The sequence below is a fragment of the Rana temporaria genome, chromosome 4 (assembly GCF_905171775.1).
Source record: "Rana temporaria chromosome 4, aRanTem1.1, whole genome shotgun sequence".
In the NCBI taxonomy this organism is placed as follows: Eukaryota; Metazoa; Chordata; class Amphibia; order Anura; family Ranidae; genus Rana; species Rana temporaria.
In genome coordinates, this window is record NC_053492.1 from 448,946,017 (window position 1) to 448,970,694 (window position 24,678).

General features: G+C 43.8%; 3 long non-coding RNA genes across 3 annotated transcripts; 1 reads left to right on the forward strand and 2 right to left on the reverse strand.

The window, feature by feature from the left end:
- Positions 1-1,803: 1,803 nt before the first annotated feature.
- On the reverse strand, positions 1,804-3,309 carry LOC120937969. Its single transcript, XR_005748771.1, has 2 exons — positions 2,844-3,309; positions 1,804-2,295 (listed from the first exon to the last, which is right to left on the reverse strand). It is a non-coding gene; the product is annotated as an uncharacterized LOC120937969 (long non-coding RNA).
- An 827-nt stretch (positions 3,310-4,136) lies between these two features.
- Positions 4,137-4,582, reverse strand: LOC120935465. The gene is made up of 2 exons (XR_005748503.1): positions 4,428-4,582; positions 4,137-4,344 (listed from the first exon to the last, which is right to left on the reverse strand). It is a non-coding gene; the product is annotated as an uncharacterized LOC120935465 (long non-coding RNA).
- An 8-nt stretch (positions 4,583-4,590) lies between these two features.
- LOC120935466 lies at positions 4,591-4,970 on the forward strand. The gene is made up of 2 exons (XR_005748504.1): positions 4,591-4,679; positions 4,763-4,970. It is a non-coding gene; the product is annotated as an uncharacterized LOC120935466 (long non-coding RNA).
- The last annotated feature ends 19,708 nt before the right edge of the window (positions 4,971-24,678 follow it).

Here is a 24,678-nt window from a genome sequence, read left to right on the forward strand (position 1 = left end):
TTGTGCTAAAGTGTAGGATTATCTGTGGGTAAGGCATGTATATAAAAAAGAGGGACTGGCAGCAGGTTTATAATCTTATCTGAGAAAAAAAAGAAAAAAAACATTTTTTCCTTTTTTCTTCTTTATTGAATTAGATCTACTCATTGATGACCCGAAGGGGTAACTAGTCAATGAATAATGGTCAGGAATTGATGTGTATATTAAGGTACTTAATATAAAAATAGTATAAGAGTGCTCCATTGGCAGACAAAAGTGATTAAGAGACTTTATTAGTCTGGTAAAGAGTGCGTGTCCATGGGTGGGGATGTGTGAGACACATTACAATGTGTATGTTATGTGGACCATCAAAGAATATGTGGATACATATGGTGATAGTAAAAATGTTGGAAATATATGAAAATAAAAATAAATAAATAAATAAACAAGAAAACAAAAAAACAAAAAGAAGGGGGGAGTGAAAGTTGAAAAATCAACATAGGAGTGTACTAATAAAAGGGTGCCGTTACCTGATAAGGGATTGAATGGATATGAGTAGGTAAATTGTGGGCTTGTAGAGCTTGTTGTTGAGTATTCAGATCTAGGCTGCAGACAGTGCAGGGAAGACCCAGGCTTCCAATGTTGGAGGAGATAAAAGGAATGAACTGCTGTCAATGCTCAGCTGCCTGGAATCAAGACTTGACTCACAGGCAGACTGTCTTTTATATGCCAGTGGGCGTGGCCATGAATGGGGGCTTAACACTGCTGTCCATGCTCAGCTGCCTGGAATCAAGACTTGACTCACAGGCAGACTATCTTTTTTATGCCAGTGGGCGTGGCCATGAGTGGGGGCTAAACACATGCTGGCTCCAGGCTTCCCCATAGATCACGGAGATGACGTAAGGGCCGCTGCACTAGCGGCCCTGGTGCGGCTCCCTCGGCGCTCCGGAAGGTCGGGGGACCCCGACCACTGTCGTCACCCCCGTCGCAAGCTGCATGACGTCGTGACGAGCCGCGCACGCCGGCGCCTCATGCGCGCGCAGCCCGCCACGGCCATACGGGGATGATCGCAGAACGCCGCCGGCAAGGCAAAGCCCAGTGGGCGGTCGAGAACCCCCGGCCGCACCTGAGCAGAAAAAGGGGGGGTGGGAATGTGGAACACTCCACCGCCCCCCACCACCTTGTCGGGAACCCCCATGGGACCGCGGAACCCCCCCCCCCCCCCACCCGGGGGCACAGAGGGGCCTCCCCGGATGACCGGCTACAATAAAAACTGGTTGCAAACATGGCAATAATGCACATGATGGTGTAGAACGGTGTCATAAAATGCATGTGAACTATACATCAAAAATATTTACATGAGCTGTGTGCTAATTCCATATCATGAAAACCCATGCGTGTGTGTGATCCCCAGCAGATACCCCTGTGGGTGTCTGAGCAGAAATGCAATTCAGAAGTACGTGGTAGATGCTTGCTGATGCGTGGGGAGAAGAGAGAAGAAAGGAATCATTCACTCTAGTCCCACAAATAATGGGTGTCTTATCTATGGTGAGAAACACCCATAAGTAATCCTTGAATAAATGTCAAGGTGCAAGTGGGGATGCAGGGGTTTAATGACAGGGCGGAAAAAACGCACAGTTCAAGTCAAGTCTCAATGTGTCAAGGGGAACGGGTGTTTATCCACCCAAAAAAATTTTTGTTGGCTGAGGAAAGACACATAAGCGAAGAGACAAGAATGCTGCGAACCCCAAGATTGAATCGTGTAGAAAAAGGAATTTACCCCACGGGGCTTTGGACAGCAAAGGTATAAAAGTGTAACAAATGTAATATAATAAAACATGGTTTATTTTATGGTTGTCAATAACATACATTTTAAATGCAATAACAATTAAAAGAAAACCCTTTACGGATCTGGTGATACAATACATATTCCACAATATTGGACAAATGTTTACAACATTGCTTTATGCTGTGTGATGTGCGTTCCCCGACGCGTTTCGACCTCTAAGTGGTCTCTTCAGGGGGATGGTTGATTCTACAAAAATATACATAACATAAATTTGCGATCAAAAAAGTATAAATATAAATCACATAAATTGACCCAAGAATAAGGTTTACCGTTAACGAATGAAGTGGGTTTTGTAATGACCAGAGGTCTGCAGAGCCGTTAGAAAATCCGAAGGGAGCGCCACCCACAACCCCATGGGGGAGAGAGGGAAACCAAAACAGACCCCAGGGGGGTTGCAAGGAGCCGCACAGTGGACGCCCTCCGAGGATCAGGGGAGCCGGTGCCTGCAGAGTGCCCCCAATGGGTTAGCCCTGTGTAATTGAAGAGAATTAGAAATATTAAATCATAGCATATTGTGCTAAAGTGTAGGATTATCTGTGGGTAAGGCATGTATATAAAAAAGAGGGACTGGCAGCAGGTTTATAATCTTATCTGAGAAAAAAAAGAAAAAAAACATTTTTTCCTTTTTTCTTCTTTATTGAATTAGATCTACTCATTGATGACCCGAAGGGGTAACTAGTCAATGAATAATGGTCAGGAATTGATGTGTATATTAAGGTACTTAATATAAAAATAGTATAAGAGTGCTCCATTGGCAGACAAAAGTGATTAAGAGACTTTATTAGTCTGGTAAAGAGTGCGTGTCCATGGGTGGGGATGTGTGAGACACATTACAATGTGTATGTTATGTGGACCATCAAAGAATATGTGGATACATATGGTGATAGTAAAAATGTTGGAAATATATGAAAATAAAAATAAATAAATAAATAAACAAGAAAACAAAAAAACAAAAAGAAGGGGGGAGTGAAAGTTGAAAAATCAACATAGGAGTGTACTAATAAAAGGGTGCCGTTACCTGATAAGGGATTGAATGGATATGAGTAGGTAAATTGTGGGCTTGTAGAGCTTGTTGTTGAGTATTCAGATCTAGGCTGCAGACAGTGCAGGGAAGACCCAGGCTTCCAATGTTGGAGGAGATAAAAGGAATGAACTGCTGTCAATGCTCAGCTGCCTGGAATCAAGACTTGACTCACAGGCAGACTGTCTTTTATATGCCAGTGGGCGTGGCCATGAATGGGGGCTTAACACTGCTGTCCATGCTCAGCTGCCTGGAATCAAGACTTGACTCACAGGCAGACTATCTTTTTTATGCCAGTGGGCGTGGCCATGAGTGGGGGCTAAACACATGCTGGCTCCAGGCTTCCCCATAGATCACGGAGATGACGTAAGGGCCGCTGCACTAGCGGCCCTGGTGCGGCTCCCTCGGCGCTCCGGAAGGTCGGGGGACCCCGACCACTGTCGTCACCCCCGTCGCAAGCTGCATGACGTCGTGACGAGCCGCGCACGCCGGCGCCTCATGCGCGCGCAGCCCGCCACGGCCATACGGGGATGATCGCAGAACGCCGCCGGCAAGGCAAAGCCCAGTGGGCGGTCGAGAACCCCCGGCCGCACCTGAGCAGAAAAAGGGGGGGTGGGAATGTGGAACACTCCACCGCCCCCCACCACCTTGTCGGGAACCCCCATGGGACCGCGGAAACCCCCCCCCCACCCGGGGGCACAGAGGGGCCTCCCCGGATGACCGGCTACAATAAAAACTGGTTGCAAACATGGCAATAATGCACATGATGGTGTAGAACGGTGTCATAAAATGCATGTGAACTATACATCAAAAATATTTACATGAGCTGTGTGCTAATTCCATATCATGAAAACCCATGCGTGTGTGTGATCCCCAGCAGATACCCCTGTGGGTGTCTGAGCAGAAATGCAATTCAGAAGTACGTGGTAGATGCTTGCTGATGCGTGGGGAGAAGAGAGAAGAAAGGAATCATTCACTCTAGTCCCACAAATAATGGGTGTCTTATCTATGGTGAGAAACACCCATAAGTAATCCTTGAATAAATGTCAAGGTGCAAGTGGGGATGCAGGGGTTTAATGACAGGGCGGAAAAAACGCACAGTTCAAGTCAAGTCTCAATGTGTCAAGGGGAACGGGTGTTTATCCACCCAAAAAAATTTTTGTTGGCTGAGGAAAGACACATAAGCGAAGAGACAAGAATGCTGCGAACCCCAAGATTGAATCGTGTAGAAAAAGGAATTTACCCCACGGGGCTTTGGACAGCAAAGGTATAAAAGTGTAACAAATGTAATATAATAAAACATGGTTTATTTTATGGTTGTCAATAACATACATTTTAAATGCAATAACAATTAAAAGAAAACCCTTTACGGATCTGGTGATACAATACATATTCCACAATATTGGACAAATGTTTACAACATTGCTTTATGCTGTGTGATGTGCGTTCCCTGACGCGTTTCGACCTCTAAGTGGTCTCTTCAGGGGGATGGTTGATTCTACAAAAATATACATAACATAAATTTGCGATCAAAAAAGTATAAATATAAATCACATAAATTGACCCAAGAATAAGGTTTACCGTTAACGAATGAAGTGGGTTTTGTAATGACCAGAGGTCTGCAGAGCCGTTAGAAAATCCGAAGGGAGCGCCACCCACAACCCCATGGGGGAGAGAGGGAAACCAAAACAGACCCCAGGGGGGTTGCAAGGAGCCGCACAGTGGACGCCCTCCGAGGATCAACCCCATGGGGTTGTGGGTGGCGCTCCCTTCGGATTTTCTAACGGCTCTGCAGACCTCTGGTCATTACAAAACCCACTTCATTCGTTAACGGTAAACCTTATTCTTGGGTCAATTTATGTGATTTATATTTATACTTTTTTGATCGCAAATTTATGTTATGTATATTTTTGTAGAATCAACCATCCCCCTGAAGAGACCACTTAGAGGTCGAAACGCGTCGGGGAACGCACATCACACAGCATAAAGCAATGTTGTAAACATTTGTCCAATATTGTGGAATATGTATTGTATCACCAGATCCGTAAAGGGTTTTCTTTTAATTGTTATTGCATTTAAAATGTATGTTATTGACAACCATAAAATAAACCATGTTTTATTATATTACATTTGTTACATGGTGTTAAAGGTTAATTGACTATGGTGTGTGCTGTTTCCAGTGTACTGGCTATGGCGTTTGCTATGTCCAGTGCACTAGCTTTGGTGTGCGCTCTATCCAGTATATGTGCTATGGTGTGTGTTGTGTCCAGTGTACTGGCTATGGTGTGTGTTGTGTGCTCTATCCAGTATACTTGCTATGGTGTGTGCTATGTCCAGTGTACTAGCTATGGTGCTTGCTGTGTCCAGTGTACTGGCTATGGTGTGTGTTCTATCCAGTATACTTGCTATGGTGTGTGCTATGTCCAGTGTACTAGCTATGGTGTGTGCTGTGTCCAGTGTACTGGCTATGGTGTGTGCTCTATCCAGTATACTTGCTATGGTGTGTGCTATGTCCAGTGTACTGGCTATTGTGCTTGCTGTGTCCAGTCTACTGGCTATGGTGTGTTCTGTATCCAGTGTACTGGCTATGGTGTGTCCTGTATCCAGTTTACTGACTATGGTGTGTGCTGTATCCAGTGTACTGGCTATGGTGTGTGCTGTGTGCAATGTACTGGCTATGGTGTGTGCTGGGTGCAATGTACTGGCTATGGTGTGAGCTTTGTCCAGTGTACTGGCTATTGTGCTTGCTGTGTCCAGTCTACTGGCTATGGTGTGTCCTGTATCCAGTTTACTGACTATGGTGTGTGCTGTATCCAGTGTACTGGCTATGGTGTGTGCTGTGTGCAATGTACTGGCTATGGTGTGAGCTGTGTCCAGTGTACTGGCTATGGTGTGTGCTGGGTGCAATGTACTGGCTATGGTGTGAGCTTTGTTCAGTGTACTGGCTATGGTGTGTGCTATGTTCAGTGTACTGGCTATGGTTTGTGCTGTGTCCAGTGTACTGGCTATGGTTTGTGCCGTGTCCAGTGTACTGGCTATGGTGCGTGCTGTATCCAGTGTACTGGCTATGGTGCGTGCTGTATCCAGTGTACTGGCTATGGTGTGTGTGCTATATCCAGAGGGCAGAACTGTGAACTAGAAAGGAGATAAGGGGAGCCAATGGGTGATTAAATGGCAAGATTTTACAAAATCATTTTTGTTGTTACAACTTTTAACTACATGAAATATAGACTGTATGGAACTCAAGTATACGAGAATAACCCATGCTATAATGTAATAAATATGTAGAGTACCGGGCGCAGTATTATGTGGCATTTGCTGGTGATTCTGTACCAGGTCTGATCTTTGGCTGTGTCTCTTTCAGACGTCACAGCATGCTGCTTTCAAATGAAAATACTTTCATATCTTGATTAAAAGGGAATAGAAATTCCTCCTCTGTCATAGCCAGTTAGTAACATAATAACAAACACTTTACCGGGCTTAATTAGATGATGCTTAGATTGCTGATGCCAGGCTGATTAGCATATTTTAATGATTAAGTTATTTAGAAGGAAAGACATTTTTAACTGGAATTTCCATTGTGATTAAAGCATACATTCACACAGAAAGGAAAATCCATCTTATATGCACAGACTATGTATATATATATATTCAGTATATATATGGTGAGGCTGATCTTCTAAATAAAATAAATAAGATCAGGATCAAACTACAAGGGTGTATTTAGATTATTATGATATTTGCACAGCTGTTCATCAAATGCATATTTTCAGGACAAATGCAATAAAAAAAATGTTAGTGCACACAAAAACAATACCCATTTTTGATAAAATGTAAAAGATGAGGTTGCATTAAGTACATAGGGCCAGATTCACAGAGAGATACGACGGTGTATCTCCTGATACGCCGTCGTATCTCTGACTTAGGCCGGTCGTATCTATGCGCCTGATTCATAGAATCAGTTACGCATAGATATGCCTAAGATCCGACAGGTGTAACTGTGTTACACCGTCGGATCTTAACTGCAATTTAAAAATGGCCGTGGGGGGCGTTCTCGCTGATTTACACTGAGAAATATGTAAATCAGCGAGATACGGCAATTCACGAAAGTACGCGGACCCGACGCAGTGTTGTTACGACTTTCCGTAGCGGTTTTCCCGGCGTATACTTACCCCTGCTTCTATGAGGCGCAGCCAATGTTAAGTATAGCCGTCGTTCCCACGTCGATTTTTTTTTTTTTACGTCGTTTGCGTAAGTCGTTCTCGAATACGGATGGACTTCATTTACGTAAGCGTCGAAACCACTGACGTCCTAGCAATGCATGCCGGGAAAATTCGCAGACGGCGCATGCGCATTTAAATCGGCGCGGGAACACGCCTGATTTAAATAGTACACTTCCCCTAGCCGCGGAATTTGAATTCCGCCGGGGGATTTACAATCCGCCGCCGCAAGTTTGGAGGTAAGTGTTTAGTGAATTAGCCACTTGCCTCTCAAACTTGCGCCAGAGGATCTTAAATCACATAGATCACGCGGATCTAAAGATCCGCTGATCTATGTGAATCTAGCCCATAGATACCAAACGTGTCAAGACTCAAGACTGCTTGCTCCTGTCAAATGCTGAAAAACTATGATACTTAAAAATGTTCATAAGAAACAACAAAAAATATTTATAGGTTATTAAATTTGAGTTAATTAGAGTGAATTATGACCCTAGAATTATTGCACTGACTCTGATGTCCTCTGAGATACCTCACATGTGTGGTGCAATTACAGTTCACATATTGCCCTATGTGGGGGCTTGAAATTTTCAGGTATGTGCAGGGGGCAGGGGTGATTTAAAATTTTTAGAAAATTATTTGTATTTATTTTATTAACATTCTTTTTTCTTCACTTTTTTCATTTAATTTTATTGCTATCACAATTGGGTTTAGAAATCTGTAAGTCACCCAATATTTCCCCTGCCCTCCACTACAGCTAATTAAGCACAGAACATGCTTGATTAGCTGCTACCCTGGATACAGCAGACAGGGAACAACAGCTCTATACTGGAAGTGATGAAATGCTTGTTGATGAGATCAGGGAGCAAATGATGTCCTTCCATCTCTGTGTACTCTCACTATTGAGGCAGTTCACCATGGTCCTGGATAGGGTTGTCCCTTGTTTTTTTCAGGTACTCGCCGATACCGATTACCAATACTTTTTTTATGTCATGTGACAGTGGCACTAATATGCAGCACTAATTAAGCGTGTCAGTAGTTTTTATTTTTTTTATTTTTACAATTACATTTTTTACAATTCATTTCGGTGTCAGTGTTATTATTTTTACAGTTTAACCTTTTCAATATTTATTTATTACATTTTTTTTTTTTATTATTATTATTAGCCCGGTTGCCGGTGGCTTTGTTGAGATATCAGGGGTCTTCACAGACCCCTGACATTTCCCTTTTGAGACCAGGAAAGAGACTAAGGACACAGATTCCCCAGTCCATTTCTCTGCAGCCTCAGCCGAAGATGAACGAACAAGAGATAGCAGCTCCTCCCCATTCATAAACTGAAGCATCGTAAACACAGTTGACAGTTCTGAATTAACAGAGTCAGTGATCACTGACTCTGTGCATTTGGAAAAGGAAGGAGCCGGTAAATGACATATTTACTGGCTCCTGCCTCAGCTCTCCATCCTGACAGATCAAGGACAGAGGGGGCGGAGGAGCATGGAGGGGGACTGGAGGAGCAAAGAGGGGGACTGAAGGAGGATATGGAGGACAGTCAGGGGTGATCAGTGCGGCGATGGGGAGAAGTTACAATCACCGATCTCCCTGTAATAGATTGCAATAAAGCAGCTGAAATCCATGTGAGGGAGAAGAAGGAGAAGCAGTTTTCAGCTGCATTATTAAAATGTATACAGGGAGATCGGTGATTGTAACTTCTTCTCAGCACTGTACTAATCACCCCTGACTGTCCAGGTATCGGATTAAGCGTCGGAGCATTTGCCTGAATACAAGTACTCGGGCAAATCGACACTGATGCTGATACTAGTATCGGTATTGGGACAACCCTAGTCCTGGACTACCCAGAGAAACAGAAAAACCCAGGAACCACAGTAGATCACTGTAAATGTGATCAGGCAGCTATAGAGCCACCTGAATTACTTTTACTAAACAGTCAATCACTGGCTGAAAAAATTTCAACAAATGTCTAATTTTAAATTCATGTTGCCGTTGATGTTTTTTTATTAAAACCTCAAGCTCTTCAGCAGAAAACCACATGGTCGTAGATACTAATAACTTTTCAGAATGGCCATTGCTAGAGTGAATTTTTTATCAATAATCTGGTGACAGATACTGTCAATCGATTTTGATGACTTATGTCCAGCATTCATGTTGCGATTTATAATCAAGTTTAAAGCGGGGGTTCACCCAAAAAAAAAAAAAATTATATTACATCTAGCAGAGCCAGCATAGTAAGGGCATTTACTTTCGGCAGGTTTTATTTATTTTCTCCGTACATACCTTTATATTCTGTTTTTGTCCAGGGCTTCCGGGTTCCGATGACTGCGGGACTGGGCGTTCCTATCCTTCCGTTCGATGATTGACGCGCGTCACCAGATGTCGGGAAGTAGCCGAGCTGCGAGTCGGGAATATACGGCGCCTGCGCAGTCAGCTCTACACGGCGGGCGCAGGCGCCGTATAGTGCCGACTCGCAGCTCGGCTATTTCCGGAAATCTGGTGACGCGCGTTGTGCGACAGGTCACCTGTTTCACAAGCCGTCAATCATCGAACCGAAGGATAGGAACGCCCAGTCCCGCAGTCATCGGGACCCTGAGGCAGGGATAGGAACGCCCAGTCCCGGAGTCATCAGAACGCGGAAGCCCTGGACCAAATCAGAATATAAAGGTAAGTACGGAGAAAAAAAAAAAACCTGCCGAAAGTATATGCCCTTACTATGCTGGCTCTAATGTTAAAAATTCGTTTTTAGGGTGAACCTCCACTAAAGTGAAATATGAAATATGAGAAACCACAAAATAGCTATTTCTCAAAGATTATTCAAGAAAATCAAGAAACACCCATTGAATCAACACACACACACACAGATATTCCATTTGCCATCAATTGACTTTCAATATCAAAATTTATTTTTTGAAATCGGGTCATCTTTATTAAACTTTTATTTTCATTTTCAATTTTCACAAAACACACTATTCATATTTGCCAAACCTTTAACTCCAGTTTTCTTAGTTTTAAGATATTTCATAGCCTACAATATATACATACAGTATATCTTTATCAACAGACATATGTTTAATTTGCCCTCTTGAGACCCAATCCCTTCATACGTCTTATATTATATTATATACAACAATAATTATTAAGTGATTTATTTAAATACACCATTTATTTAGGATTCTCCAAATGTCTGAGAGATTCTCCAAATTTTTTGCCAAAATTCAATTTACTTGTTAATGGATTATTACATTTTCCAATTGCAATATATCCCCCCCCCCTATTTATATATGTGGAACACCATCTCCATTAATCAAAATCAAAATTTTGATTTAGACGCTATTTCTTTGTATAATCAATTGGTACCTACTATCAGTTCTCTAGTACTTTAGGGCCAGATTCGTATTGCTGTCTAAAGTATGGCCATCATTCCCGCGTCGAAATTTAAAATTTAATGTCGTTTGCGTAACACGTCCGGGAATACGTAAGTACGCTACGCGCGTCGCCGTTCGAAAAAATGACTTCACGGCGCGCAAAGCACAGCGGGAGTTAGGAAACGTAGCATGCGCAGTAGGTCCGGCGCGGGAGCGTGCCTAATTTAAATGGCACACGCCCATTTGAATTGGCCCGCGTTGCGCCGGAGGCCGCGGTGTAGTTTTTATCGCAAGTGCTTTGTGAATCAGGCACTTGCGATCAGGGCCGCTGATAGGCCAGTACAACTGGCCCTGTTGTACCGGGCCCGGCAAGCAGGGGGGCCCGGGCAGCCTCGACAGTCAGAACGAATTGTTATTAAAAAAAAAAAAAAACCTCCACAGCCCCCCTGACCGCTAGTCATCCGTCCCCCCCGAGCCCCCCTTGCTTTCTACGTTATTTTTTAAGTAGGCGGCAGCGCCAGCAGGACGGGACTATTTCCTCTATTTCGGGCGCGGAACAGTATCTCTTCTCTCTCCCGCGCCCGCTCCGGCTCTGCTGAATCAAGTCCCGGCCAGCTTGTCCTTCCCTGGCTGGCGCCAGTGCGGAGTGATTCTTCTCCCTCCACTGTTCTCCACCCGACAGCTTCCTAGTCCCGCCTGGCGTGATGTCATTTACATGCCGGGAGGCGGGATGAGAGAGAGCCAAGGAGAGGCTGCCTGCAAAGACCTATGAGGAGCCAGTGAAGCCCCATGCAACAGTGGAGTGCAAGTAAGTTTGCAGAGGGCGGCTAAAAACCTTACGTAAGGCAGTGTTAAACTTGTCACAGTGGCTTTGTTATGTTAACTGCCTGCCCTGAAGTGATTAACACTTTGGGGGGGGGGGGGGGGTTTACTTCAATGGTATTTTCAATATGCAGCATGGAGGGGGTTAATGTACTGCCACTGATGCATTGGTGACCAGTGGCAGTTAATTTAACCCCTCTGTGCTGCATTAGTGACACCAGTGTCAGTGTTTATTTCCCCTATGTGGTGCAGAATGAAAGGTGTCACTAATGCAGCACAGAGGGGTTAAATTAACTGCCACTGGTCACCAATTCATCAGTGACCAATGGTGTATTTGATACTGCCCACCTCCATACACTCCGCACCCTCTCATGTACATACCACCCCCTCCATACACTCCGCACCCCTCTCATGTACATACCACCCCCTCCATACACTCCGCAACCCTCTCATGTACATACCACCTCCTCCATACACTCCGCACCCCTCTCATGTACATACCACCCCCTCCATACACTCCGCACCCCTCTCATGTACATACCACCCCCTCCATACACTCCTCACCCCTCTCATGTACATACCACCCCCTCCATACACTCCGCAACCCTCTCATGTACATATCACCCCCTCCATACACTCCGCAACCCTCTCATGTACATACCACCCCCTCCATACACTCCGCACCCCTCTCATGTACATACCACCCCCTCCATACACTCCGCAACCCTCTTATGTACATACCACCCCCTCCATACACTCCACACCCCTCTCATGTACATACCACCCCCTCCATACACTCCGCAACCCTCTCATGTACATACCACCTCCTCCATACACTCCGCACCCCTCTCATGTACATACTACCCCCTCCATACACTCCGCATCCCTCTCATGTACATACCACCCCCTCCATACACTCCTCACCCCTCTCATGTACATACCACCCCCTCCATACACTCCGCAACCCTCTCATGTACATACCACCCCCTCCATACACTCCGCAACCCTCTTATGTACATACCACCCCCTCCATACACTCCACACCCCTCTCATGTACATACCACCCCCTCCATACACTCCGCAACCCTCTCATGTACATACCACCTCCTCCATACACTCCGCACCCCTCTCATGTACATACTACCCCCTCCATACACTCCGCATCCCTCTCATGTACATACCACCCCCTCCATACACTCCTCACCCCTCTCATGTACATACCACCCCCTCCATACACTCCGCAACCCTCTCATGTACATACCACCCCCTCCATACACTCCGAACCATGGGTCTGGGGAGGGGCCAGGGGTGTGGCTAAAGGAGGGATCAGGGTATGCTGTACGGGGCCCCATAATTTCTATCAGCGGCACTGCTTGCGATGAAAACTTGCGGCGGTGTAACGTATCTATGATACGTTACGCCGCCGCAGTTCTATGTGAATCTGGCCCTTAGTTCTTTAGCACAAGCTATTCATATAATCAAAAAGAAAAGACTGATGTATTTCCAGGATAACCCACAGATATATCTTAGTTAAAAACCATGATTTTGTTTCATTATAATTCATTATATTATTCTATTGTATTTTATTATTATTGTTGTCATTATTTGTATAATTAATATTAATATAATTAACCACTTCCCGCCCGGCCTATGGCCGATTTACGTCCAGGAAGTGGTTCTGAAATCCTGACAGGACGTCCATGGACGTCCTGCAGGATTTCATGCCGCGCGCGCCCGTGGGGGCGCACAGCGCGGCGATCGGTGATGCGGGGTGTCAGTCTGACACCCTGCATCTCTGATCTCGGTAAAGAGCCTCCGGCGGAGACTCTTTACCACGTGATCAGCCGTGTCCAATCACGGCTGATCACGATTTAAACAGGAAGAGCCGTTGATGGCTCTTCCTCACTCGCGTCTGATAGACGCGAGTAGAGGAGAGCCGATCGGCAGCTCTCCTGACAGGGGGGGTTCGCGCTGATTGTTTATCAGCACAGCCCCCCCTCGAGTCGCCACACTGGACCACCAGGGAAGCCCACCCTGAACCACCAGGGTGGGCAAAACCAAAATAAAAAGCATGAAAAAAAAAAAAGTAAAAAAAAAAAAAGTAAAAAAAAAAAAAGTAAAAAAAAAAAAAAAGCATTAAAAAAAAAAAAGATGCCAATCAGTGCCCACAAATGGGCACTGACTGGCAACCTGGGAAAATCAGTGCTGCCCCACAGTGTCCATCAGTGCCACCCCAGTGTCCATCAGTGCCACCCCACAGTGTCCATCAGTGCCACCCCACAGTGCCCATCCATGCCCAGTGCCTACCTATCAGTGCCCATCTGTGCCACCCATAAGTATCCATCAGTGCCACCCATAAGTGCCGCCCATGAGTGCCGATCTGTGCCGCCTATGAGTGCCCAGTGCCGCCTATGTGTGCCCATCAGTGCCGCTTATGTGTGCCCCTCAGTGCCGCCTATGTGTGCCCATCAGTGCCGCCTATGTGTGCCCATCAGTGCCGCCTATGTGTGCCCATCAGTGCCGCCTATGAGTGCCCATCAGTGCCGCATACCAGCGCCGCCAATCAGTGCCACCTCATCTGTGCCCGTCAGTACTACCTCGTCGATGTCCATCAGTGCCATCTCATCGGTGCCCATCAGTGCCGCTATATCAGTGCCCGTAATTTAAAGAGAAAAATGTATTTACAAAAAAATTAACAGAAAAAAATAAAAACGTAATTTTTTTTCAAAATTTTCAGTCTTTTTTTAGTTGTTGCGCAAAAAAAATAATCGCAGAGGTGATCAAATACCACCAAAAGAAAGCTCTATTTGTGGGGAAAAAAGGATGCCAATTTTGTTTGGGTACAGTGTAGCATGACCGCGCAATTGCCATTCAAAGTGCGACAGCGCTGAAAGCTGAAAATTGGCTTGGGCGGGAAGGTGCGTAAGTGTCTGGTATGGAAGTGGTTAATCATCATAATATATTTTATTAAAAAGACAATGCACTTTTTATGCAATTTGATATGTTTGATCATATTGATGGGCCAACGGGTCACATTAATAAATGTTACACCACACCACAGGTATTTTCAGCCACTGTAAGCCATAGTTAAGCATTAGTGTTACCCTAGGCACTTTTTAGGGCAGCATGTAGGGCATTTTAAAGGATAACTGTACATTTAGTCTGCTTGGTCAAATACCTTACTCCCCTCATCAGGTTACCCTCACTGTATGCCCCCTGCCCAGTGCTGCACAATCTTTGAATTGAAAATATCCCAACCAGGTCCAACTATCACGGCCCTACTTATTCCTGTGGTCATGCTGGCCTTCAGGCAACTGGCACAGTATGGCTCACCTGTTGGCAAGCGTAGGGCCCCTTTAACTGTTACCCCCGCCCCCATTAGTAATGCAGTGGGGGGAGTTAGTGCCATTTTATATGCCAGCTGTGGGTAGGACCCAGGGTTCTTGTGGTATGGGAGCTAGACACCCCTGATCAGCAAGATTTAGAGAAGTAGCACCGGTTCTGTGAATTATGTAAGAGTTCCTGCCCTTGAGGAACCACTGTACAATCTAATGCTACCAGTGCTATAAAGTGACTGTGACTACAATAGCTGTACTGGAATGAAGTTGTAGAGTAAAGCATTTTAAAATGCAACTGGCCTGGACATTATTTTATTCTGGAAAACAGACCCAAAGCCGGGAATATGGAGGAGGCACGCCTCGAGCCAAGAGAGTGGGACACAATATGGTGAATTATCTCCTAAAATGACAGGTAAATGACTATAACACCCCAAAAGAGGTGGGGCGGTCCAAAGTCAGATGTCCAATGATGAACCCTTACACACCCATAGGAATAAATTGGATGGCAAGTACAGTAAGAAGAGTATCCGATGTATTCATTGTTAAGTACAAATCGCTGGAACAAAGAGGAAAGTAAGTATTGGATCAGACAGGTTGCACTCGGGAATGGGGGGGGGGGGGAGTTGTCCTTTAAAGCAGATTTTTAGCTTTGCAAAAAGTGAAGGCACACTATAAGTTAAGTCAAAATAACTCTATTATATATATTTGACAGGCTTATTGCAATCCCAGAGTATACACTCCAGCTGTGAGAGGAGAGAAGCACACAGAGCACCTTTGCCCTCCCCTCCCCTTTCCTGCCTATTCACAGAAGCCTTTGTATTCTTAAAATTTGTTCGTTTTTCGTTTTCGGAAAATTCTGAATTTGAAAATTCTGAAATTTGAAAATTCTGAAATTTGAAAATGAGAAAACTCAGAAATTTGGAGATTCGAAATTTTGGAAATGAAAAAAATTTGAAAATCCGAAATTTCGAAGGAACGAAAATCCCAAAATCCCAAAATTTTAAATAATAACTAACTAATAATAAGTAACTATTAAATTATAGCATTGGAATTTCCTTTCAAATTTGGCTCTTAGGCCCCATACACACGATAGAATCCATCCGCAGATAAATCCCAGCAAATGGGTTTCTGCGGATAGATCCTATGGTGTGTACACGCCAGCGGATCTGTTTCCGCGGAGAAATCTCCTCTGGGATGGATTCCAGCAGATCGGATATTTGCTGACATGCACAACAAATCCATCTGCTGGAATCCATTCCAACGGATGGATCCGCTCGTCTGTACAGACTCACCGGATCCATCCGTCCAAAGGGATTCCCCGCACGCGTCGTAATGATTTGACGCATGCGTGGAATTCCTTATATGACAGCGTCGCGCCCGTCGCCGCGTCATAATCGCGGCGACGGCGCGACACGTCATCGCCAGAGGATTTCCACGCGGATTTCAATGCAATGGTGTGTACACTCCATCGCATCGAAATCTGCGGAAATCTTTGAGAGGATTTATCCGTGGAAACGGTCCGCTGGACCGTATCCGCGGATAAATTCTCTCGTGTGTATGGGGCCTTAGAGAACGTAACGAATACAAATTTATCTCAAGTTACGAATTATCCGAAATAAAGAATGCTGCAACTAAACAAAGGGAACGGAACGAAATAATAATAAATAATAATATACGTTTTTATTATTACTATTAATTTGTTACGTTCCATTTGTTTAGATATGGTATTCGTTATTATGGATCATTTGTAACCTTGGATAAATTCATATTCGTTACGTTCACTAACAGACAAATTTGAAAAGAAATTCCAATACCTATAATTTAATAATTAGTAATAGTTAACATATTATTAGTTAGTTATTGTTAGATTTTCGAATTTTCATTCTTGTTTTTCGCTTTCTGAATTTCCTATCGGATTTTCAAATTTAGAACTTACGAATTTTCAGAATTTTCGAATTTAGGAAATATTGAATTTTCGAATTTGCACATTTTCGAATTTCAGAATATTCAGAAAAATTTGGAAATTCAGATATTTATGAACTAACAAATTTGTCTACGTTCGTTAAGAAACAAATTCAGAACTAAACGAATTGCACATGTCTGTCTACATAATACAAAGGCTTCTGTAAATGGGCAGAAGGAGGGGCGAACATAACAGTTCCAGTGACTCTACTCTTGAAGGAACTGAGACCACAGTGAGCAGTGTTGGAGCTCTGGATGCTATCTTCCTGGAGCACAATAAACTTGTCAGATGTAAATAATAGAGATTATTAAGTTTACGAGTTGGCAGGCACCTTATTAGACATTAGATATGATTAGATATGAACTTATGGTATGCCTGCAGTTTTCACAAAGTAGCTAAATTCCTGGAATTCAACTTTAAAGCTAAATGGTGCTTTTCAAACCTCCTTTACCTGTTAGATACTTTTCATGCATGATATATTTTATATGATATGAAGTAAAGCAAATTGTGCTATAACATTAGGGGGAAAATAAATGATGTGTTAGAATTTATATAGCACTGGAAGTAATTTTTGTCAGTTTGATGAATATGCGGAGATAACAGACAAATGTATAAGTGTAAGAAAACATCTATATATTCTACATTATATCTGGGATCACATTTAACGGGCCGAAGGTGGTGGCAAGGTTATTATTTTTGTTCCTTATCTTGAGTAATTATTACATTCAACAGATGGAGAAAATTAAAATATAAATCAATTAGTTATAAAGGCGGCATTAAATGTGCAGAACTCTAGACATGACTATACGTCATTTTATTCAACTGAAGAAAGGTTGGAAGCTTATTTATTACCTCCTGAAATTATAGAACCTGTTCATGAAAGAAAAAAGAGAAAAAATGTGAGTTGAAACTTAATCCGATCTAAAATCACACCAGTTTTCTTTTTAACCTCTTCCCGTCCACATAATACAAATGTGTGGGAGGGCTTTAATGCCAACATACCACTCATATGTTTCCATGGGCAGCCAAGGTTACTGTGCTGATAGCATGCTCACTCTGTGAAGAGCGGCGAAGGGTAAGAACTTCTGTGAGGTTTTAACCTCCCTGGCGGTATGATTCTTTCTGGTTTTAGGTGCTGAAAGCGGTACCATTATTTTGCATAAAAATTTGGCGTTTTACATTGTAGGCCTGTAATTCTTAGAAATAACTCACTTAAAGCGGGGGTTCACCCCAAAAAAATTTTTTTAAAATTACATCTAGCAGAGCCAGCATATTAAGGACATTACATTTCGGCAGGTCATTTTTTTTTCGGTACATACCTTTATATCCTGATGTTGTCCAGGGCTTCTGGGTTCCGATGACTGGGGGACTGGGCGTTCCTATCCTTCCGTTCGATGATTGACGTCTTGTGAAACAGGTGACCTGTCGCACAACACGCGTCACCAGATGTCTGGAAATAGCTGAGCTGCGAGTCGGCATTATACGGCGCCTGCGCAGTCAGCTCTACACGGTGGGCGCAGGCACCGTATAGTGCCGACTCGCAGCTCGGCTATTTCTGGAAATCTGGTGACGCGCGTTGTGCGACAGGTCACCTGTTTCACAAGATGTCAATCATCGAACAGAAGGATAGGAACGCCCAGTCCCGCAGTCATCGGAACCCTGAGGCTGGGATAGGAACGCCCAGTCCTGGAGTCATCAGAACGCGTAAGCCCTGGACAAAATCCGGATATAAAGGTAAGTACAGAGTAAAAAAAAAAAAAAAAAAAAAACTGCCGAAATGAAATGTCGTTACTATTGTACTATTAATGTAAAAAAAACGTTTTTAGGGTGAACCTCCACTTTAAATCTGTCCAAACAAGAGTCTAGTAGACATCTCGGGTATAATAAAGTTTGAAAAACAAAATCATAAATTATAATATAATAAATAACTATAAATAATTATAACAAATAATAATTTAATTATAATAAAAATGATTCAATAATGTAATTAAATCAAAAACACTGAAATTTGCTCAGTTGCAGAATTGTTGCTGTCATTACTTTTAGTGTTTGATGGCAAATTTCCCCACAAATCGCTATCGCTCAATTCTGCAAGTGATTATAATTTATTATCGCTGTTTTCTAGCTGGTCTAAAACCACTTTTGACATAAAGGGACACTTTTTGGTTGCTATGGACAATCTACAGTTTGCAGGCAGAAAGTTTTTATTATACAAAAGTACAAAAGTACATGTAGGGCACTGGGCAGACCACTAGGGACAAAGGGGGTGTGTATTTTTTACATACAGTACTTTAATTTGTAAGATTACAGTATACTGTATGTAATGTGTATATTTACGTTTTTTAATTTGGCGCCGTTCTCCAACCCCGTGCGTCGTAACGTTGCAGGGAACGGAGATCGGCGGCACACAGGCACTGTGTGAATCAAGCGAGGACACCACTCGCTCACACAGCGGGGAGGCATCGCAGGATCCAGGGGCGGAACCGCCGCTATGATCGTTCTTATGGTGCGCAGGATCGCCGCCAGAACAAAATGAAATCTGAATGATGCCTCTAGGTGCAGGCATCATTCAGATATCACCGCACAAAGTACAGGACGTCATATGACGTCCACCCGGGATAAGAGATCCCCTTTTTGGACGTCATATGACGGCGTGTATATATAACTGATAAACTACAGCGCTACTAAATCCAAAATACACCACACAATTAATAAATAAATGTAAAAAGCTGCAGTATGTGAAAAAGGTTACCAACCAAACAACAAAATGTGAAAAATATAAACATATGCGCTAAAAACAACTAATTTATGTGATACCTTACTAAGATCAATCCAATTGTGATAATAATTCAAAACCTTGAATAGGGGATTAGTCATGTTGCCACAGTGGGGTGAAGCACACAAAATATATATAAATGAGGAAAAAAATGAGTGTATAAAAATTAATTAATAAATTAATACAAAGTACTAGGCGATCACAGGTCACTGGCAGACACCGAGCCCGCTCGACCCGCGGGCTCGAGCGCGCAGTAGCACGCGTGCGCCTGCGTGCACCTATGGCGATTCGTGCAAGAGAGCCAAACTGCCGCCGTATAATGATGGCAGTTGATCGGAAAGCAGTTAAAGTACATGTGTGTGTAAATGCAGGTGTCCCAATACTTTTGGTAATATAGTGTACAGTATATACATACAGTATCCTTATTGACACCGGTATTTGATTTTGAGCCTTTTGACTGAAAGAGTAGCTATAATTATATCTACTGATTGTCAGTCTCCCCTACTTGTGATATATATATATATATATATATATATATATATATATATATATATATATATATATATAAAACAATTAAAAAAATGACGTGCAAGTTATTTCCTATTTTATTGTAGGAATTTCAGCCAATGGTATGGACTCCTGGATTAATCATTGTTCAATAGGGTTAGAAGGGCCCAATAGCATTTGCACATCTGCTGTAGCAATAGTTATGCCCTTGTCTATAAATATTTCTCCAAATGTATAGTAACACTTTCCTTTTCAGCCAATCAATTCCATAAAAATATCCCAACAGACATAGGTGTGCGCACAGGGTGTGCGCACAGGGTGTGCCAGGTGTGCCTGGGCACACCCTAATCACTGTGTGGTGCATATTTTCCCTGTTTAGACCCCTGACACTTCACCAAATAAAAATAAATCTTTTTATTTTTTTTTATTTTTTTTTTAATAATAGTTAAAAAATAAAAAAAATAAAACTGTTAGGAATAATAAAAAATAAAATAAAAACTGACACTGTGCACTGCCCTACTGACATATATATCAGTATATATACAGATGCGCGCACACACACACACACACACACAGCTTTGGGGTGCACACCCTAATGCTATAGGCTGCGCACATCTATCCCAACAGATTTATATAAGTCATATATTTTACAAACATTATCGTTATACAAGGTTAAGTCATGTTTAATAAAGAATGGCAGAGGTTGCTCAATTATCCCCTTGGAGAGAGAAACGATTGATCAAGGACATTTGTCTGTAACATTATATGCAATCTGATCTCTCCCATATTACATATGGGACTTTTATCTCCAGGCTGATGAATATGTGGCATTTCCTTCACAGCATGAAAAGCAGGCAGGTCACTTCCGAACAGCAATATCAAGGTCATCATTGGATGTCTTCTATCAAATATCAAATACATATCAAGACTATTCATGTTGAGTATTAAATATTTTTCAGAAACAAATCTTTTATAAAATGAGTATCTTACAAATTAATATAACAAAAAATTGTTTGTGAAAAGAAAATTCTGGATAGGACAAAAATCACTGGTTAATCAACTTAATATTAGGTTTGGGTTTTCTTTTTCTCATCATGCAGTATCAAAAATAAATTCTGTAAATCATTTAAATCAGTTGAAAGTTCTTTCCACTAATTAAAAAAAGGAGATTGATGAGACTCAGTGCTGGGTTGAACTACATTGAATGAAATGGCTAATTCAATTTGATTCAAGATATTTTACGGAAAAATAATGGCCAGTATTGAAACAAAAGTGTTTTCTCTTCTACCTTGACTACCGTATTTTCCGGCGTATAAGACGACTTTCTGGATGCAAAAACATGCATCCAAAGTCGGAGGTCGTCTTATACGCCGGGTACGGTCTCCGTGCTCACTTTTTTTGCCGGCGGTGACAGTATCAGTGCTGCGAGCGCGAGCGTCAATGATTTAAAAGACGCTCCTTCTCCTCAGAGTGTTCTGTGATAGGAGGAACACAAATCTTCCCAGCAGCGCCTCTGTTCTGTGTTCCTCCTATCACAGATGCCCTCTCATCCTCGGACGAGATGAGAAGACGTCCGTGATAGGTGGAACACAGAACAGAGGTGCTGCTGGGAAAATTTGTGTTCCGCCTATCACAGAACACTCTGAAGAGAAGGCGCGGCTTTCAAATCATTGACGCAAAAAAGGTGAGTGTTTGCGGTGATTGCACTGGGGGGCAACAAGTTCAGGCACAGTGGGGGCAAGTGATGGCACAGAGAGGGGCAAGTGATGACACAGTGAGGGGCAAGTTATGACACAGTGAGGGGCAAGTGATGGCACAGTGAGGGGAAAGTGATGGTACAGTGAGGGGCAAGTGATGGTACAATGAGGGACAAGTGATGGTACAGTGAGGGGCAAGTGATGGCACAGTGGGGGCATGTAATGTAATGGCACAGTGCAGTGAGATTTGAAAAAGCCTGTTTCTGTCAGCGGTTCTGGCTACCCCTCAGCTTCCAGAAAGACTAGTAAGAAGGGGGTAGTCTTATACAGTGAGTATATCCCAAAACCAACATTTTTCCTGGAAAATTAGGGGGTCGTCTTATACTCCCAGTCGTCTTATACGCCGGAAAATACGGTAATAATCCACCTATATTATTCAGGCAGGTACCCTGCATAGCACCTACTATCATTGACCCTCTGCTGAAACCTACTTTTTGGAGATATATAAGGCTGGTTTCACACTATTGCGAATTGGATGCGGTTTTCCCTGCATCCAATTTGCATGTCAGAAGACTGTGACCAGCTCTCAATGGAGCCGATTTCACACAGCTCTGGGACGGCTCTGGAGCGAATTGCAAGTCCTGTGAATCTTCTGTTCTGTTTCAGGTCTGAATTCAGCCAAAGATTTGAACCGAAATCGGACCTGAAACGGTGAACATGGACACGCCGGATACCTGCTGTGAGCCGATCTGCGCGGCAGTGTGAACCCAGCCTAAAGTTTTTTGTTCTTTGTAGGAGGTGCAAGATTAATATAGGGTGGGGGAACTAGCTGCAGAAATTGACTTTTTTCACTTTCATGGATAAAGTGGAGCTAAACCTTTTCATCCCCAACCTTAGCCAATGTCACGTATCTCATAATCATATCTGATAGAGACTTGTAAGGGTAGGATGTGTTGCAGTAGGCAGGTGACACTTGGTCCCCTCCTAACTGGGCGCCAATTCGGGTCACTCAGGAGGCCTTCTCCCGGGGTGGGTTCTTCTAGGCTACGCTAGGCACTTTAAACAGGGTCACTGTCACGTTCACAACTCAGACTATCCTCATCTGTCACATGTACATGCTTAACGACAGGCTGCTAGAGAAACGTTTGTTACCCTTGGTATTCACTTTACAGTCACACTGTGTTAACTCTTGTACTACTGGTGTCTTCATACCCTGATGTGTCTAGTGATCTAAGTTGCAGACTGTGGGGCAGATTCACAAAACAATTGCATGGGCGCAGCGTATGTGAGATACGCTACACCGCTGTAACTTACTGTTCCCAGCTTTGAATCCACAAAGAATTCGTGCCGTAAGTTACGGCGGCGTAGTCTATCTCTCGCGGCGTAATGGCGCGCAATTCAAAAGCGGCGAGTAGGGGGCGTGTTTCATTTAAATGAAGCGCGTCCCCGCGCTGAACGAACTGCGCATGCGCCGTCCCTAAATTTCCCCGCCGTGCATTGCGCTAAATGACGTCGCAAGGACGTCATTGTTTTCACGTGGACGTAAATTACGTCCAGCCCGATTCACGGACGACTTACGCAAACAAAATTTTTAAAATTATACACGGGAACGACGGCCATACTTAACATTGAGTACGCCACCAGATAGCAGCTTTAACTATACGCCGAAAAAAGCCGACTAGAGACGACGTTCGTGGATCGTCGGAAATAGCTAATTTGCATACACGACGCGGAAAATGACGGGAACGCCACCCAGCGGACGCCGAAGAATTGCATCTAAGATCTGAAGACGTACGCCTATCGGATCTAACCCAGATGCCGTCATATCTTGTTTTGAGGATTCAAAACAAAGATACGACGTGGGAAATTTGAAAGTACGCCGGCGTATTAGTAGATTCGCCGGCGTACTCTCTTTGTGGATCTGCCCCTGTGTGTGCCGGTTATTTGCATGACACCCTTTAGTAACTTCAGAGGAAAAGGCAGAGGAAAAGTTTTAAATGCTTTACTTGAATCAATTAACATGGTGACATATTCAGACAACAATCCTGGATAAAGTGCAAACATTTCCCTAACATCCCTAGTCCCTAACTCAGGCCTGTGGCTGCCCCAGCAAACCTGCATAGGAAAGGGTCCATCTTTGGTAGAGTCCATATTTGGTGTCTACAAGCTCCAGCAATCCTCATAGGCAGGGGAAACTCCGACCTTAGCATTTTACTGGAAATCCAGACTCCGGTTATGGCAGTAGACGGGCCTGACCAAAACGAAGCGGCCAGGACCAAACCAACAGAACAGCATCATGAATCTCCTTGTCACCTGCAGCTCTTCTCCAGGGTCCGGGCCTTCGTCTCATTTATAGCACACAGGATCTGGGGATCGGGCCCAAGAAAAACCTGGAAAGCACAATTACCTCTTAAATTCCTGGCTGGGGCAGCATTAACCACTAGGCATCATAGACTGATGATAGGGCTCTGCCTTTCACCTCCTGTCCTGTTTTCCCCTGAGACTGATGACAGAATATGACTGGACACAAAGTGGCATGGACGCCTGTAGGAAGTCCTGGCCAGCATTAGAACTTCATGCAATAAAGTAGAAGCTGAAGCAGGGCCATCTTAATAGCAGCATGGGCCCCTGGGCAAAGTAATACTTTGGGGCCCCTACAATGGAGACAGGTAAACAGATATCAAGTAGGTAGGAGGCAGACAAGCGGAGCTTCCCCTTTTGGCTGGAGCTCCGCATTAAAGTGGTTGTAAAGCCTTACAGACAACTTTATGCAGGTAAGCCTGTAATAAGGCTTACCTGTAGCTACCCAGGATATCGCCTAAACCTGCACGGTTTAGGAGCTAGCCATTGCATGTGCTGATGTCATTGGCACATGTGCACAGGGGCAAACTGAAGCAATGGCACGTATGTCCTGGATATCGGCACATGCGCACTGGGGCAAACTGAAGCAATGGGACGTATGTGCCATTGCTTCAGTCTGTGTGCTGTTACCGGCGGCTCCCGCGCGCCAATGCGCGGGAGTGACATCATCCCGGCTCCGGCCGATCACAAAGCCGGAGCCGTGAAACCCGGAAGTAACCCCCGGAGAGATGTCAGCCGCCAGAGCATGGACAGCTGCATGGGGGCTTCGATCTC